We start from the raw sequence: 15,502 nt of genomic DNA on the forward strand, positions 1-15,502 counted from the left end.
TCTGGCGGCGCTTCTGGGATCTCCTCCCTCGGAGAAACTCTCTCGGGAAAATCACATCTACTGGAAGATGCAGGTTCTTCCTGCCTTTTCGCGGTGCTCGGGTCATGGGGCTACTTGATGGTTCTGATTCAGCACCTGCAAAAACGCTGGAGGTTGAGGCTGACAGCACGAGGACCACTGTGTCGAATCCGGCCTACGAAGCCTGGATTGAGAGGGATCAACAAGATGTGAGCTATCGATTATCTCACCAAATCAATAGGTAAGGATGTTCTTGCTCAATTGTTTGGGTTAGAACATACTGCTGAAATCTGGGCTGCAATTGAAGCCTCGTTTTCCTCACAATCCAAGGCATGCATCAATATGTTGCGTGGAAAACTTGTGAATACAAAGAAGCATGATATGCCTGCAGATAAATATATTGCTTTCATGAAAAGTTTTGCTTCAGAACTTGCTGCAGCTGGTCAGCTAATTGATGATGATGAACTGAAGGAGTATATACTTGGTGGTCTTGATCGAGAATATAACTCTGTGCTTGCCTCTATTAACGCTGTTCCTACCACAACTCCTGCTGATGTTTGTGCACAGCTTACGGCATATGATTACAGGCAGCAAATACTTGACGAATCAGATCAAACTGTTGGTAGTTCTCAGTCTTCCGCTAATGCTGCTACACGAGGACGTTCCTTCAATAATAATTATCGGCAAAACTCTCATGGTGGATATGGGAAATACCGTGGTCTTCCGCAGCAGACACATCCAAGACGCGGCCGTAATCCACAGAGAGGTGGCCGTGGTCGTGGCCGTGGCCGCATATCTTCTCCTCGCCAGGATATTACATGTGAGATATGCAAAAAATATGGGCACCCAACACGTGATTGTTGGTGGAGGTATTCTGACAATGGTGATGATGATGACTCTCACTCGGATGACAAGGGTGCGCATCTTGCATTTTATGGAGTGGGTACAAACTGGTATGTTGATACAGGAGCAACAAATCACATCACCGGAGAATTACACAAATTAACTACTCGGGAAAATTACAATGGACATGATCAAGTCCATGTGGCAAATGGAAATGGTATGGCAATAACACATGTCGGTCATTCTACTTTGCCCACCCCTCATAATTCTCTTTCTCTTAATAATATTTTGCATGTTCCTAGTGCATTCAAAAATCTTTTATCTGCTCATCAACTTGCCTTGGACAACAATATATTTCTTGAAATTCATCCTTTCTTCTTTTTGATCAAGGTTCAGGTCACGAAGGACACACTGTTTAAAGGCCCTTGCCATGGTGGTCTCTACCCGATTATGCCCTTCTTCACGAGGTCTCCCAAGTGTGCCTTCATCGCCATCAAACCCACTTCATCCATATGTCATAATCGTCTATGGCATACATCCTCTTTTATTGTTCAACAAGTGCTTCGGAAGAATACCCTCCCTTATGATCCACAAATAAATCCTTATGTATGTGATCCATGTCAGCAAGCTAAAAGCCATCAGTTTCCCTATCCCATCTCTACTAGTGTGTCTATTGTTCCCTTGGAACAAATATTCTCTGATGTATGGGGTCCTGCTCCAGCATCAGTTGGAAAACACTTCTATTATGTGGGCTTTATTATTGATTTTAGCAAATTTACTTGGGTATATTTGTTTAAGAAGTGTTCTGATGTTTATCAGGTCTTTCTTAATTTCCAACAACTTGTTGAACGGAAATTTGGTCGCAATATAATTACCATGCAAACTGATTGTGGCGGTGAATATGAAAAACTCAATGTCTTCTTCTAGAAAGTTGGCATTACACATCATGTGTTTTGTCATCACGCCCATCAACAAAATGGTTCAGCTGAACGTAAACATCGACACATTGTTGAGGTTGGCCTTGCCTTACTTTCTCATGCATGCATGCCTCTTAAATTTTTGGATGTAGCCTTTCCCACCACCACATATCTCATTAATTTGCTGCCTACCAAGGTACTAAATCACATGAGTCCTATGGAAGTACTACTCCATGTCAAACCCAACTATGAATCTCCTTTCACTCCAAGCGACGTGTTTTCTTAGGCTATAGTCCTCGACATATAGGGGTCAAATGCCTTGATATATCCAGCGGTCGTGTCTGCATCTCATGTGATGTTGTGTCTGATGATTATGTTTTTCCCTTTGCTCTTCTAAATCCTAATGCTGGTTCTCGTCTTCGTGAAGAAATCCTTTTATTACCACATAACAGTTCATCCGATAATGAGGGGGTGAACACTGATAATGACCACATGTTTGTTGTTCCTATTGTTGCTAACCATCCACGGGTTACGATGTTGGGTTCTACGGTAGGGTGCGTCGACTGCAAATTAAAATTTTCCTACGCGCAGAACAACCAAGAACATGCTACGGGATATGGATCACAGTTCATTACCACTAGACGCGCAGTGCCGTGTAGCGGAATAAGAGTTGGGGAAGCGCGCCTGCGTGGATCGTCTCCTCCTCGTCCGATCTCCCTCGAGCAGCTGGTCGTCGGTTCCCACGTACAGGTTCGCTGGAGCGGCGCAAGTGCACCGCCTCTAACGGTATCCGCACGTGCAGGAGGAACGTCGTGCGGCGGACTGCTAGGTCCGATCACACAACCGGCGGCGAGCGGAGGTGTCTATTCGCAACACATGCAAACCCTAGTGACAGTGCCGAAGCGATCAATCTCATGAGTGTGCGGCACCTCCACTTTATATAGGCGTCTGTCGCAGGCTCAACACTTGGGCCTCGCACGGACCCTAAAGCCCATAAGTCTACTCGGCCACAATCCGGATACAACTCGGATCACATCCGACCAATGTCCCCCGATCGGACCTCGTAGGTTCCTTCCCTTAAGCACGCGACCCCTTAGGTTCAAGCCGGCTTGGTCGCAGTTCGGATCACCTCCGAACCGCACAATTGGTAGCGGCCTCTAGCAAGGCATGCCGAACACCAAGCAGACTATGAAGCTGGTTAGGCGAACCTGTACATCACACATCCATTCCTTTTACCACACGATATATGCTGTCGAGCTCAAGGCAAGTCTGTCATCCTTGTGCTAGCCCGACCTCTTTCTCGTTCCAGTGATGCCGACCACTATCTGGATTATCTCATAATCCTTGTCGCATGGCCATGCTTATCCTTGTTGGATCACACGAGGGGCCCAGAGTATATCTCTCCTGGTCGGAGGGGCAAATCCCATCTTGCTCGACCATGTCTCGCAGCATGGGTCTGGACAAGCCTGAAACCTACCTTTGTAACTACCCAGTCAGGGAGTAGCGTTTGGTCAGCCCAAAGCAAGTTTGTCACCATCCCGAGTACATGTGCCAGCTCAGGTCTTAGGACATATAACGTATGTTGTACTAGAGACTCACAGATGACATATCGCTACGTCTCATAGTTGGGACTGTCCGACTCGGACCTTATCTCAACTCGGATCCGACTATATCGAATCCGACAAGACCTTTCCAAGCCCATATTATCTGGTTAGCATCCAATGCTTCATGGCTAGTGAGACCAACCCATCAACCGTGTGATATGCTAGTCTAGTTGGCTGCGCGTCCACACAACCCTTTCGACTAGGGACCTTTTAGAACAGTTATCATACAATGCATAGTCTCACAAACAAGTCACGTACTTGCTGATACACATCATTGATAATGTCCAAGGACTATCTTTATTGATAAACACATAGGAAATATCATCATACATGATTGCCTCTAGGGCATATCTCCAACATACAATGTCTGAGGCATCCGTTGATACAAATACAGAAGAAACCAGTGAAGAAAATACAAGAAATAATCAAGCACACTCAGAAATTGACCAAGGGTTGGGTGCATCTAGCATTTTTCAGCCTTCCAACGATCCCCATGCTGATTCTGCTCAAGATTTTGTCTCGGACCAGGAGAAAACATTGTCCTTACAGCAAACTGATGTGTCCAGCAGTGCCACCTCGCGTCACCCGACATCCAATGGGCCGACCGCGTCCCGCTCGCCTATGCGTTCCTCTGCGCGCGAATCAAGCGTCTCCATGCCATCAGGCAGGACACCTCGGGGTTCTCCCTCCCCCGCATCTTCTGCATCACGTGGTGGTCACACTGCTACACCCGGATCCCTTGCTCCAAGCGGATCTGATTCAGAGGCGCACAACAGCAGCCCATCAGGATCTTCTGCGCCACCCAGCCCTGCAACACCTCTTGTTGCTACACAAGATCTTCCTATTGCTGCTCGCACCCGTCTACAAAAAGGTATACGCTAACCAAGAATTTTTACCGATGGTACTCTTAGGCATGGAATGCTTACTGTTACAGGAGAACCACATAATCTTTCTGATGAAACTCATGATAAAAATTGGCGTCATGCTATGTAAGAAGAATATCAGGCACTTATGCATAACAAAACTTGGCACCTTGTACCCCCTGGTTCTAACAAGAACTTGATTGATTGCAAATGGGTCTACCACATCAAGAAAAAGTCAGATGGTACGATTGACAGGTATAAAGCCCGCCTGGTTGCAAAAGTTTTCAAACAACGTTATGGTATTGACTATGAGGAAACTTTTCGTCCTATTGTCAAAGCAGCTACTATACGTCTTGTGTTGGCTATTTCAATCTCTCGTGGTTGGAGCTTACGAAAGCTAGGCATTAAGAACGCGTTTCGACATGGCGTTCTGGAAGAGGAAGTCTATATGAAATAACCTCCTGGTTCTGAAGATCCTCGAGCTCCACATCATGTTTGCAGACTTAAAAAAGCTCTCTATGGTTTAAAACAAGATCCTCGTGCATGGTACTCTCGGCTTAGCTCTAAACTTCACACTCTTGGCTTTAAATCATCCAAAGCAGATACATATACAACATGTCAGGCATCACTATTTTTATGTTCATATATGTGGATGATATTATAGTGATCAGCTCCTCAGGCTAGGCAATCTCTGCTCTATTAAAAGATTTAAGCCAAGATTTTGCTCTCAAAGATTTAGGTGACCTTCACTTCTTTTTGGGCATGGAAGTTAAGAAAGTTGATGGTACATTGGTCTTAATGCAAGAAAAATATGTTGCTGACTTGATTAATAGAGTGGGCATGAATAATTGTACACCATGTCCTACACCACTACCTTCTTCAGAAAAATTGTCACTTACAGATGGCACACCTCTTGGTCCTAATGAGTTAGTTGTGAGATGATGCATTACAGAATGAGTAAATAGACTTGCCGGTAACGAGATTGAACTAGGTATGAAGATACCAATGATCGAATCTCGGCCAAGTAACATACCGATGACAAAGGGAACAAAGTATGTTGTTATGTGGTTTGACCGATAAAGATCTTCGTAGAATATGTAGGAGCCAATATGAGCATTCAGGTTCCCCTATTGGTTATTGATTGGAGAGGCGTCTCGGTCATGTCTACATAGTTCTCGAACCCGTAGGGTCCGCACGCTTAACGTTCCATGACGATTTGTATTATGAGTTATGTGATTTGATGTAGCGAAGTTTATTCGAAGTTCCAGATGAGAACACGGACATGACGAGGAGTCTCTAAATGGCCGAGAGGTAAAGATTCATATATTGTAAGGCTATATTCGGACATCGGAAAGGTTCCGAGTGATTCGGGTATTTTTCGGAGTACCGGGGAGTTACGGGAATTCACCGGGAGAAGTAATGGGCCTTACTGGGCTTTAATGAGGAGAGGGGAGAAGGGCCAAGAGATGGCGCGCGCCTCCCCCCTGCCCAAAATGAATTGGTCAAGGGGTGGGGGCGCGGCCCCCCTTTCCTTCTCCCTCTCCCTCTCTTTCCTTCTCTCCTACTCCGAATAGGAAAGGGAATCCTACTAGGACTTGGGACTCCTAGTAGGACTCCCTATGCTTGGCACACCCCCTAGGCCGGCCGCCTCCTCCCTCCCTCCTTTATAGATGGGGGAGGGGAGCACCCCAAAGGCACTCAAGATTTGTCTTAGCCGTGTGCGGTGCCCCCTTCCACAGTTACACACCTCGGTCATATCGTCGTAGTGCTTAGGCGAAGCCCTGCGCCAGTAACTTCATCATCACCGTCACCACGCCGTCGTGCTGACAAAACTCTCCCTCGGCCTCAATTGGATCAAGAGCTCGAGGGACGTCATCAAGCTGAACACGGATGTGCCGTACGTTCGGTGCTTGGATCGGTTGGATCGCGAAGACGTTCGACTACATCAACCGCGTTACTAAACGCTTCCGCTTTCGGTCCACGAGGGTAAGTGGACACACTCTCCCCGCTCGTTGCTATGCATCTCCTAGATAGATCTTGCGCGATCGTAGGAATTTTTTTGAAATTACTCTGTTCCCCAACAGTTGCTGGTCCTCCTGTGCCTCCGGTGTATCTTTTGTCTTCCCATACACGCCCAAGAGGCCTTGCAGGTTCACACAAAGATTCTTCGTCACTTGCATCACATCGATTCGAGAGTGGGCCTCTAGGTCTTTCCAGTAGGGTAGGTCCCAAAATATAGATTTCTTCTTCCACATGGGTGCGCGTCCCTCAGCGTCATTCGGAACAGATAGTCTGCCGGGACCCTTTCCAAAGATTACTTGTAAATCATTGACCATAGCAAGTATGTGATCACCGATACGGACGGCGGGCTTCTTTCGGTGATCTGCCTCGCATTTGAAATGCTTGCCTTTCTTTCGACATTGATGGTTGGTCGGAAGAAATCGACGATGCCCCAGGTACACATTCTTCCTGCATTTGTCTAGATATATATTGTCGGTGTCATCTAAATAGTGCGTGCATGCGTGGTATCCCTTGTTTGTCTGTCCTCCATCTCTTTCTCAGACTTATCCCACTTAGTAACCGGAGTGACACTTGCATCCTCCATCTCTTTCTCTGATGCCTCTTCTTCAGCCTCTTCCCGCATTGCCGGCTCATCTGATGCCTCTTCTTCAGCCTCTTCCCGCATTGCCGGCTCAGCTTCTTCCCGCATTACCGGCTCAGCTTCTTCCCCCATTGTTGTATCATCGTATTCAGGGAACCCATGGCCAGGATAGCTGTCGTCGTCCTCTTCTTCTTCATTGTCTTCCATCATAACCCCTCTTTCTCCGTGCTTGGTCCAAACATTATAATGGGGCATGAAACCGGACTTAAACAGGTGGACGTGAATGGTTCTTGACGTAGAGTAATTGTGACCATTCTTACAGCGAGCACATGGACAAGGCATAAAACCATCCGCCCGCTTGTTTGCCTCAGCCGCAAGCAGAAAAGTATGCACGCCCTCAACGAACTGGGGAGAGCATCGGTCATCGTTCATCCATTGCCGGCTCATCTTCATTACACAACACCGAATAGACCAAATTAATACAAGTTCATACACAAAGTTCATACAACACTTAAATGCAACAAACAAATAACTCTCTAGCTAAAGCATTTAAATGCAACAACAAATACGATCAAGATTGCAACTAAGGTAACAATGGATCCAACAGCATAATGATACCAAGCCTCACTATCGATGGCATATTTTCTAATCTTTCTAATCTTCAAGCGCATTTTCTCCATCTTCATCTTGTGATCATCGACGACATCGGCAACATGCAACTCCAATTCCATCTTCTCCCCCTCAATTCTTTTCAATTTTTCTTTCAAGTACTCGTTTTCTCTTTCAGCTAAATTTAAACTCTCGGCAATAGGGTCGGTTGGAATTTCCGGTTCACATACCTCCTAGAAAAAATTTCTATGTCAACTTCATGGGCATAATTTGTCATAAATACGAAATGCAACTAGTTTTAAAAGAGAATATACATACCACATCCGAATCATAACAAGGACTAGGGCCAACGGGGACGGATATCAAAACCATGGCACTATATGTATAACAAACAACGTACGGGTAAGCTAATTATACGAGTAACTATATATCCAAATCACACAAACATCAATTTTTATATAAAATTTCATGAACAAGAGGCTCACCACAAGGTGGTGCCGGCGACGGGACGGTGCGGGCGATCGACGGTGGTTACGATGGAGATTTAGAAGGCGCTAAGTAAACCACACCTACATATGCAAACTAAGTGTTATTTTTGACCTCAAATTGCATATAAATCAAATACTAGCACATATATATATATATATCCTCCCAAATTAGTAAACTCACAAATTAATCACTATATAAAGCAGTGCAAGAGCTAATCTAGCAATGAGAGATGAAAGGACAAAGTTGCTAACCTTTGTGATCATTTGAATGGATGGGGCCTTCAAATCTTGACAAATTTTGGGCAAAATGTGTGATGAGCTCGAGACGAAGAGGGGAAGAACAGAGAGGAGAGGGGAAAGGGGAAGAACAGACCGAGCTCGGGTGGACGAAGGGTTTATGTAGGACGACCTTTAGTACCGGTTTGTGCCAAGAACCGGTACTAAAGGGGCTGGAGGGGCCCCATTCTGACAACATCCTGCCACCACTCTCATTAGTACTGGTTCGTGGCACGAACCGGTGCTAAAGGTTCGCCATGAACCGGTACTAATGAAAGCGGCCCGGCTAGCCGTTGGAACCGGCACTAATGTGCTTCACGTTTGACCCTTTTTCTACTAGTGGAGAGTGGGGTCGAGCCAATTGGGGAGGGCGGGGTTAGTGAGCTAATCTCGCTGGTGCGCGCTAAAGAGCTGGCTCAGGCGGCTCTCGCAGCGGCGGCTGCTCAACACGCGGAGCGTCTGGCTGTCGAGGATGAGCCCTCGACGTCGCTAAGACTCCGGCCCGAAGAGGAGACAGCAACAGGGGTTGCTGCTCCTCCCTCGCCTCGCTGCGGCAAGGTGAGGCGCGTGGCCAAGGCGATCACCTCTAGGGGTGTGCGCTTGCGAAACTGCGTCATCTAGATGCGGATGCTCATATGGAACATCCGTGGCTTCGGCCACTCGGGGCGGCGCACCCAACTAAGAGACTACATCAGAAAAGAAGGGATAGATATAGTAGGGCTCCAGGAAACCATTAAAGCTAATTTTCGTCACCAAGACATCATAGCCATAGATCCTCTGGAGCGTTTCATTTGGCAACACCGCCCGGCTATTGGCCATTCGGGTGGCATGCTGCTAGGCATCTGCAGTGCCATGTATGAGGTGCTGTCCTGGGAGGTAGGCACCTTTTTTATTGCAGCCAATATTCATGTGAGAGCTACGCTATGGAAGCTTGTGATCCTGCAAGTCTATGGACCAGCAGATCACTCACGTTCGGCAGAGTTTCTCGGAGAACTCAAAGCCAAGGTGCTGGCAGTCGCCGCATCCCATGTCCCGCTTCTAGTGGGTGCAGATTTTAACCTCATCCGATTGAGCGCGGACAAAAACAACGACAACATAAACTGGTCAAGGGTGACCATGTTCAATAGCGCAATTGCGTCAATGTCACTTAGGGAAGTGGCAAGGACGGGGGCAAGGTACACTTGGACCAACAAGCAACTCGCCCCGGTGCGATCCGTCTTGGATCGCGCTTTCATGTCTCCGGAATGGGAAGTGGTATTCCCATTATGCTCGCTCCTTGCTGAAACAAGGATCGGCTTGGACCATGTTCCACTCATCCTATCTTCAGGGGAAGATAGGATACGTCGCAGCCCACGTTTCTTCTTCAAAACGGCATGGTTCGAGGTCCCTGACTTCGACAACATCTTTCGGGAAAGATGGTTGAGAAGTGTCCAAGCCACGGGCCAGCAGCGAGGCCCTATGGAGTTTTGGACAGCGGTCGGGGGACGCCTGCGTGCAAGCCTCAAGGGATGGGGCGCGAACCAGGGGCGAGACGAGAAAGTTTTGAGGGCGAGACTTCTCGACGAGATTGCAAATCTCGATACTCAAGCAGACTCGCGTCCTTTCTCGGAGCAAGAATGGGCGCATCGATACGCCTTGGAAGGGCAAGTCGAGGCGCTACTTCGATCCAAGGAGGAATATTGGAGGCGTCGTGGAGGACTTAAGTGGACGCTCAAGGGCGATGCGAACACTGGTTACTTCCACGCGTACGCGAATGGCCGACGTAGGAAATGCCTAATCCTTAGACTGCAGACGGAGCAGGGGCTCCTTCTCCAGCAATCGGAGATTTGCAAACACATCTACGAATTTTACATCAGCCTGATGGGGACCGACAAGCCCCAGCGCGCTAGGCTGAGTGAGGACGCTTGGCTGCCAGCTCAAAAGGTCTTAGAGTCGGAGAACGAAGAGATGGGGCTCGCGTTTCTCCCCAAGGAGATTGACGATGCTCTACAAAGCATGAAAACAGACACGGCACCGGGGCCCGATGGGTGGCCGGTGGCGATGTTCAAACACTTCTGGCCTTTGTTGCGCGATCCCATCTTCGCGGTGTGCAATGGCTTCATGCGAGGTTTTGTGGACATTGCTAGGTTAAACTACGGCGTGCTCTCGCTAATACCGAAAGTGTCGGGTGCGGATAACATCCGCCAGTACAGACCAATAGCGCTCATTAATGTGCCTTTCAAAATATGCGCCAAGGGATGTGCCACTAGGCTCACTCCGATCGCACACCACACAATTAGTCGTTCCCAATCTTCCTTTATACGCGGTAGGAACATTTTGGAGGGACCATTAGCGTTGCAAGAGACCCTCCACGAACTTAGGCGAACGCACGAACCGGCGATTTTACTAAAACTAGACTTCGAAAAAGCTTACGACCGCGTCAACTGGGACTTCCTCAGACAAATCCTGAGCCGAGGCTTCTCGCCGGTGTGGGTACACAGAGTCATGCAGTTGGTCTCGGGGGGCCAAACTGCGGTCTTGGTGAACGGAGAAGTAGGGCACTTCTTCCGGAACAAGCGCGGCCTGCGCCAGGGTGATCCCATGTCACCGCTCTTGTTCAACTTTGTGGCAGATGCTCTTGCGACCTTGCTATGGAAAGCAACGGAGGCAGGCCATATCAAAGGGGTGTTGGAACACCTCATCCCAGGGGGGATATCGCACCTGCAATACGCCGACGACACGCTTCTGCTGTTCCAACCGGACCTGCACAGCGTGGCCACGATCAAAGCCCTGTTGATTAGATTTGAACTTATGTCAGGGCTCAAGATCAACTTCCACAAATGCGAAGTGATGCCCATGGGGCTCGAGTCGTCCGAAAGTAGACGTATTGCGGACCAGCTCAATTGCAAACTAGGTAAACTCCCGTTCACTTACCTAGGGCTCCCGTTGGATGCCAAACTCATCACCATTGATGGCTGGGCGCCACTCTGGACCAAAGTGGGAGGGCGGGTCTGTCCGTGGAGGGGGAAGTTTCTCTCCTCTGCAGCTCGCCTAGTTCTCACAAACGCGAGCCTGTCCTCGCTGCCGCAGTTCGCGATGGGGCTGTTCCTCCTGGCCGAAGGGGTGCATGCCAAGATGGACACTCCAAGGTCCCGTTTCTTTTGGGAAGGTGCGGGACCCAAGCGCAAGTACCATATGGTCAGATGGGACGCGGTGTGCTGTCCCAAGGACCTAGGGGGGCTAGGGATCACAAACACACGGATCCTCAACATTGCACTCATGTGCAAATGGATTTGGAAGTTGTCGCAAGGGGCGACCGGTTTGTGGGTGGACCTGCTGCGCGCTAAGTATTTTCCCAACGGAAACTTTTTCGAAGGCAGGGCACGGGGCTCACCCTTCTGGAACGATCTTCAAGCGGTACGCCCGGCTTTTGCCCTTGGCGCCAAGTTCGTCGTTGGGAACGACCGCTCGGCCCGCTTCTGGCTTGACCTATGGCTGGGAGCGCAGCCCCTTTGCGCCCAATTTCAGGACTTGTACGTCCTGGCGGTCAACCCGGAGATGACGGTCGCGATGGCCCTCGCCTCCAACCCTCCCGCGATACACTTCCGTAGAGAGCTAACGGGCCTTGAACAAGCACACTTAGAGGAGCTGCTTGGCTTGACACAGTCGGTGACACTGTCCACGTCCGCTGACGCGGTTACTTGGGCTCTCACCCCGTCTCGAAAGTTCACGGTCAAATCCCTCTACCGCAGGCTGTGCCTAGATCAGGGACCGGCCTTCCCTATGCCGACGGGTTTGTGGAACGCCCGTATTCCGCTAAAAGTCAAGGTGTTCTTCTGGCAACTTTTCTGCAATAGACTCCCCACATCGGCCAATGTTGCAAAACGCAACGGCCCGTCTTCCGGCTTGTGCGCCATCTGTAACACCATGGAAGATGCGAATCATGTGTTCTTCGCTGCCCTCTAGCGTGTTTTTCCTGGAGTGCAGTTCGTGAGGCAACCAACACCAATTGGGACCCGCATTCGGCCGCTGACCTGGCGGCCATAGTTGCGTCGACGACGAGGGGCAGTAAACGCGTGCTTTGGAGTTGCCTCGCTGCCCTAGCCTGGGCTATGTGGCTTACAAGGAACAAACTTGCCATCGAAGGAATCTTCCCATCACACCCTGCTAATATTCTTTACAAATGCAACATTCTTACGCAGCAGTGGAGTCCGTTGGCGAAGCACAAGGATGCTGAGAAGATGAAGCAAGCTCAAGATCGTCTTCGCCAAGTCTACGTTCTGGCTCGGGAGCCGTCCGCCACTTCTACGACGTGAAGTGGTCTCTTTTGTCTAGCGAGCGAGCCTGCGCGCTCTATGCTCTTGGCCTTTGGCCTGTAATGGACTCGCTTAGATTACTTTTGGCCGATGGCCTGTCCGTGACCTCGCTGTGCTCTCGCGCCAGCGTAACCTGAGCCTCCGCGCTCGTTCCGTTCGTCCTAGTCCTCGTCTGTAAACGCTGCCTAAGTTGTGGGCTTTATTAAGTTAAAGCCGGACACTTCTAGCGTCTCCGTTCTAAAAAAAAATGTCTGCGGAGGATATTCAGTTTTGGATTCGACGGCACGAAACAGATATGTGCTTGAGCATTTTTCCAGGTTTAGCAGAAGCTTGGATCTATACTCAGATTTGTGAGCTATCTATTTATGTATCTAGTATTGGCGTTGTTATTCGGTTGAGAAAACATTGCCATTTTACTTGTTCAAGAAACTTTTGGAACTGTGGTTTCATCTGTTTCAATGCTGATGATAGTACGCCCATAATTCTGGTACTGGGTAGGTGTCGGCTGTGTGTCAAATCAGCCTTTCACAGGATTAACTAAAGCTTCAACCTGTTGAGAAACTTTACTGCACTTCTGTAGTTTGGAGCCTGCGAAGGATGCTGCCACTTTATTGGATAATAGGCCCGATCCCTAATCGCTCCTCCGCTAGCTAGGGGAATGCTGGGCTTGCGATTGCTTGTACAACTGCATTTTAGTGTGCTGCAGTTTCAAGAATTGTTGGGGCCTGCACTGTAGGGTGACTGCTCGGCCCGAGTCGAATCGAGCATCGCTGAATCACATCCCAGGCTGAGACGATCTGCTCTGGATTTGCCTTGCTGCTGGTCCTTTTGCTGGGTGTGTACAACAGGGAGAGCAGCAGTTTAGCATTCCTGTTCGCTGTAGCCCAGTGTTATCTGTATCTGAATAATTTGGTGGCTGCTAAGAGGAAGGACATGGATGGATGTTCGTTGCCGGCGAGGTTGCACAGTATGCACCGATGAAGAAGCATAGATATTAATTATACTACATGAAGGTTACTTACTTTGGATCATGCAAGATTAATCTGTTTGGAAACACAGTGGCCGGTCAACAACTCACTCATTTAGGAACCTTCTCTTCATTCTTTTGATGTGAGTTCCCTCCAACTAAATACAACAGATCTCCCTTCACCTTGTTTTTGGCTGGAGATCGAAAACTAAACATGCATGTAGGAAGGTCACATCATTCTGCAGTCTATTCGCATGATAAAACTATCATGACAAACGATTCATGAATGACCTTCTCAACACACATATCCCCTGCTTACAACATATTTGTTTCATAGGAATAGGTAACGAAGATTAGAGAATAGAGATGTGTCCAAGCCTTATATATACCCCCGCCTTAGGATGTCAAAAGTGAGTGTGATATGAATTTAGATTCGCTTACCTTCGTTTTATCTTCAGTCCATCTAAGATATTGGAGGAAAACAAAAACTTGAAGGGAAAAGGAGCTGAAAGCCACCAATGATGTTTTCTTGCTTTGTCCACCCACGTAGAAGTCACCCTTACATTCAACAGCGACAATACTAATAGTACTGGAATTGGGAGGCACAGTGACCTTGTTAGATCTTAGGAGAACACCTAACATGCCCTTTTTATGCACACTGCTTAAAAATTGGTGGATTTTCTTGTCATGTACCAAGTCTGAAGCTGGCAATGGCCACTCTGATCCTCAGCATCATCCAATCTGCTGCACTTGACTTCTCTATAGAGCAACACATATCATATGAGATGGCTCCATAGCTTTCATGCGGTGGGAGCATAGTTGATTGTAAGCGGTAGCGGAGGGAGGGGAACTTACTGTGGTCATGCCGACAACACGGGAGGCGTGGGCATGGGCCTCGACCTCTTTACTTTTGCTGAGCTGCTGATATGACTTTTTGCAAGAGCCCTCCGGCAGAACCTCCGGCAACCACATGATGCCGAGTCTGTTGTCAAGATTCGAATTCATGGGCATAAGTTTTGTTTTCTTTTATTAGGGTACTAAATGATGTATAGATTCATGAACACCTATGTTGTCTGCCAGAGGAAGTTGTTGGGAGAAGTCTTAAATCATGTTCAAAAAATGCATTTCATTTTGACAAAAAAGATCTGTTCAGTGTCTCTTAACACCTTGTTATCATTCCGTAAGGTTACATGCACACCCTATTAGCACGTAAGTAAAATTCCAGATGTGATTATAGCTTCATCTTAGTTTTGTCGTGTGTTGTGAGTGCCTAGTGGGATGCTACTCTGGGTGAATATGACTAAACAAACCATTGAGAGAGGCATTATCGGGACATGTGTTGCCATGTACAGAACCCTTATCCATTCCACTAGAAAGATGGAACGGAAGACAAAATGCACGACCGGTGAAACTTCTCACGCACCATGAAACACCAGCCCTAAGGATGAATCCAGATCTACGGGCTCCATCTCGGCCAATCCTCTACCATGAGCTGCTTCCAAGCTATCAGGACTATCAGGAGTTTCAGTATTTTTTACTTCATTGTTTGATCATTATTACTATAAGAAATGCTAGCAACGCATCTTTTTTTTAGAAAGGTTGGATGACCCCGGCCTCTGCATGTGCATGTGGGAGATGCGTGCGGCCATTTTATTGATTATTCTCGAGGACCTTACAAAGTAAAACAACAATATGCCTGAATCCGCCATCTTGGCAACATCTGCCGCTACTCCTATCCATATGATGAAGGGGTGCAAGCTGGACCACATACCCAAACCTCTCACCTAAGCCTAACATCTAAAGCCGGAGGCCTTGAGCGAGCCATCTATCAGGTCTGGGGCACAAACCGGTCCGACGCACTCACATGTGTCATCGCCGCCATCTTCCACTAGTCCATCTTCAGAGTAGATTGACGTGTCAACCTTGGCAGGTCCTCCGCCATCGACGCCACCATGACGCCAAATGACGACCTCCACCTACGCGAGCCTTGGAAAGGTCCTCCGCCATGGACGCCACCACG

At 48.3% G+C, this 15,502-nt stretch overlaps 1 pseudogene; it reads left to right on the forward strand.

Moving 5' to 3' along the window:
* The first annotated feature begins 465 nt into the window (after positions 1-465).
* Positions 466-581, forward strand: LOC125526955 (annotated as a pseudogene).
* Positions 582-15,502: the final 14,921 nt, after the last annotated feature.

Source organism: Triticum urartu, unplaced genomic scaffold, assembly GCF_003073215.2.
Source record: "Triticum urartu cultivar G1812 unplaced genomic scaffold, Tu2.1 TuUngrouped_contig_2418, whole genome shotgun sequence".
Taxonomy (NCBI): domain Eukaryota; kingdom Viridiplantae; phylum Streptophyta; class Magnoliopsida; order Poales; family Poaceae; genus Triticum; species Triticum urartu.